The sequence below is a fragment of the Brachypodium distachyon genome, chromosome 5, assembly GCF_000005505.3.
Source record: "Brachypodium distachyon strain Bd21 chromosome 5, Brachypodium_distachyon_v3.0, whole genome shotgun sequence".
NCBI lineage: Eukaryota > Viridiplantae > Streptophyta > Magnoliopsida > Poales > Poaceae > Brachypodium > Brachypodium distachyon.
This window is the reverse complement of record NC_016135.3, coordinates 3332875-3337008: the sequence shown is the minus strand read 5'-3', so window position 1 is coordinate 3337008 and position 4134 is coordinate 3332875.

Here is a 4134-nt window from a genome sequence, read left to right as displayed (position 1 = left end):
TGCTGTGGTTTCGATAGGCCGTAACTTACGTGGTGCTTCGGAAAGCTTTATTTCTTTGGACTGGTAGTTATGCTGGGTCGTGATTGTTTAGATGTTTGCTGGAGTTGGCTCATATGATATACGGACCATTTCGCTACTCTAGATGATTCTGCGCACACTGTGGGACGGAGTGAGTCGAGCCTATAAAAGGGGCGTCACTGGTCTCGCCGTCTGTCATTGCCCTTCCTCCGTTTGTACATTTTCTTCTTCAGTTCAGCCTACTCTCTTGTGTCTTTGGTGTATGGCGTTCCAGGTAGGAGGAGGTGCAGGGCCTGCAGATCTGAACGCTGTGGAGGGTGCGCCCATTCCCGGTTATCCGTGGCCTTCGCAGGTCAGGGAGACGATGGTGCGGTACGCGCGTTCTCTACAGGAAGCCATCGCCATGCAGACGAGGTTCCAGATGGATGCGCAAGCTCCACATGCTACGGTATATTTGTCACCACCTCCTTCTGTTCCTTTGAGCCTAGATCTACGTGTTTTCCTTTTTGGTCGTGATTTTTTGTATTTGGTTCATGCTTGCAGGTGTATTTCTTCCGTAGATTTTCTTGTATTTTTTCATAGTTGTTGGCGTGTGGTTTCCTTCGGGTGTTTTGGTTTCTGATAGCGTGTTGTTCCATATGTTTTTCTCGTGGATCTGACTGTGTTTCTGTGTATATTCTTTGAAGATGTTGGTTTTGGATGTTCAACGGTGGCGATGTGTTCTGCGGAGCAAGTTTACTCATTATTCCGTTCGTATGAGTGGTTATTCTTGGTCTTTTTGTAGTGCATGTCTGGATGTGCTGTTCATCGATGTAGTATAGCCAGTTGTTTGATGTATTTGCGTCTGTTCTTCGTTCTGTGTCTGCAACCGTGTTGTGGTCGTTCTGTTTTCCTTTTGTGTCGCATTGTTAGTTGAAGCGATGGTTTGTGCGCACGGACAGCGTGGGTTTTTCTTATCTAAAGGCAGGGGTAAGACATACTGTAGTTACGCTGTGACATAGTCAGATCGCGCCTCTTTTTTTCGGATCACTCTTGCATGCATGCGCGTTCGTGGCCTTGGATGTAGATGTTCTTTTGTTCCATATGTGGTGATTTTGTTTGACATCTGCAAATGGGTCCACGAAATCATGTTTTCTTGCTTGCGCAGGTGCTGCGCGTCTCGAGGATGGGAAGGGGCTTTTGGATGCCAATATTTGTCTTCGGTGGTTTTATTTGGTTGTGGTGCCCCTTCTGTGGTCAATTGTGCCCCTTTTGTGTGATTTTTTATATCACTAGCCGAAATGTCCATGCATTTGCCAGGGAACAACAAAATAAAATGATACACTCGAAGATTTTTTTGACTTTGATGACCACCAAACGTCCTTTCATGAAATGTTTCTTCCGAAGATAACAACATTTAGAATACAACATCATACAACATCCATGACAGAAAAAAAAGAAGATAAAAACATTTAGTTAGTTTTCCTCTATTTATTAATTGCTATGCCTACCTATTTTTACCTTGTCTCTACTGGAAAAAAGAAGAAGATGTGGATGCAAAATACAGTGGATAACTGAATACTGCCAAACTTAGAACGAGGAATAACTTGCCTCCCATCATTATTTTCTCGAAAGAACTTCTGGCGCTATGTATGCCGGAATGCCAACTGTTGATTTTGGTTTAGAGTGCATCAAGGCAGACTGAAAACTACAACGGTCAAGTTGATAAGTAAATTTTGTGCCACAAAAGAAAAGGTTGAATCGATCGTGAGAACAGTAACTATATTAGCACCTTAGAGTAATCGAAATTAATCGCAGATTTTCACTCGAGGTGTTGATTTCTTACCTGAAGTTGAGAAAGTAATACGAAACTGAGGATAAGCCCCTTCATTTAACAAAGGAATTATACTGGCAAAGAAACATTCTTGGACCTTTCACACCGGCCGACCAACATGCTGTCCAGAAAATGGAAAACATCATTTTTTTTTCTTTTCGAAAAGGGGAGGAGGCCCCGGTCTCTGCATCAATCGATGCACACAGCCATTTTTATTGCAAGGTAATCAAATGTCGTCCAAATCACTGATCAGAGATCGTGGATACAAAAATAAGCCAGCAGAAAAAGTTCGATATAGCGATCCTATGCGTCTAGTCGTCTAGCACACCGCCAACGAGCCTGGCCGAAGAAATCCTGTGCGACCATCTCTAGACGGGTGCATCCAATATCCAAAAGGTCCCGCTGGGATGCAGGAAGCAGGTATGCCTATAGTCGAATCCAATGGGTAGTCCGGAGGATAACCTGCAAAAAATGAGAAACTCTGGCTCTATTAAAAACGACATCATTTCTACGGTTCCAAATAGCCCAACAGAAATCCGAAACTCCCCTCCGAATATGAGCTTTAGATTTATTTTTTCCAACCCATTAATCCAATTTCCAAACATATTAATAGTCAAACTCGGTGGAGGTAAATTAAAGGCAATAAAAATAATGCGCCACACAACACGAGCTTAAGGACAAGAGATGAAGAGATGTATAGTCTCGTCCGAATCGCATAACAACATTTTAAACTCCCCTCCCAATTCCGTTTAGCTAGATTCTCTTTGGTTAAAATAACCTTTCGGTCAAGGAACCACATAAATTTTTTCACTTTTGAGTGAATTTTAAGCTTCCAAATGTATTGTCGTTGAAAGTCCGTATTTCCATCCATAAAATCCGCATACGTAGATTTTACCGTAAAAATACCCGAGGATGAGAGACTCCACACAAATCTATCCGGCTCACCAGTAAATTGAACCAACATCAAGCATTGCACTAAGTGTAACCATCACACCAATTGTTGCCAGTCAGATTCCGGCTAAAACGAATATTTAGTGGAACCGACGCAAAGATTGTAGCAACAAAAATGTTTTTATGCTACACAATCCGAAACAACGACGGATACTGATTAGAAAGAGATGAAGAACCAAGCCAAGTATCCTCCCAGAAACGAATTCCGGATTCGTCCCCAAGAACGAACATACCATGCCCAAAACAATCATCTTTAACTTTCTTGAGCCCTTTCCAAAATGGCGAATCCAAAGGCCTAACAGATCACTGAGAAAGGGTATCACCACGAAGGTATTTATCGTGAAGCAGCTCCTTCCACATTCCCTCCTCGTTGTGGAGCTTGAAGAGCCATTTGCTAATATCCAATAATTCTATTCCCAAACCACCCTCATCCTTGGGACGACAGATAATATTCCACTTGGTCAGTCTAAATTTGCGACGATGCTGATCAGACTACCATAAAAAGTGGGATATGTAGAAATCCAATCTCTTGCGAACCCTGACAGGTATCTCAAGAAAGGATAACATGAACATAGGCGTACTCGTAAGAACCGAATTAATAAGGGTAAGACGATCACCGTAGGAGAGAAGTTTACCCTTCCAACACCCCATTTTTTTTGAAAACGATATTCCACTGACTTTCATTCTTTATTAACTAGTTTCTCGTGATGAACGGGAATCCCCAAATAACGGATTGGTAACAATCCCTATTCACACCCAAAAATATGCTTGTAACTAGATTCCTCATCCTTAGCCTTACCAAAGCAGTCTCGCTCTTATGAAAATTAATTTTAAGACCTGAGAATTGTTCAAACATACATAGAACTTCATGTTAACGGCTTGCGCTAAGTCGTGTTCCATAAAGAGAATCGTATCATCCGCATACTGAAGGATAGAAACCCCTCCCTCAACTAAATGCGGAATAAGGCCTCCAACTTGGACATCCTCTTTTGCCCGAGCAATGACGATAGCCAACATGACAACAATGATATTAAACAAGAGGGGTGATAACGGATCGCCTGACGTAAGCCTTTCCGTGTTTGGAAAAATGACCGATGTCATCATTAACTTTAACCCCCATACTTCCGCCCTGAAGAAAACTAGATATCCAAATACACCAAACAGGGTCAAAGACCTTCATGCAAAGTGCCTGCTGAAGGAACGGCCATTTCACCTTGTCATACGCCTTCTCAAAGTCGATTTTAAACAATACACCATCATGCTTCTTACAATGGAGCTCATGGATAGTCTCATGAAGCACAACCACCCCTTCTAAAGTATGACGCCCTGGCATATAAGCCGTATGCGTAGGA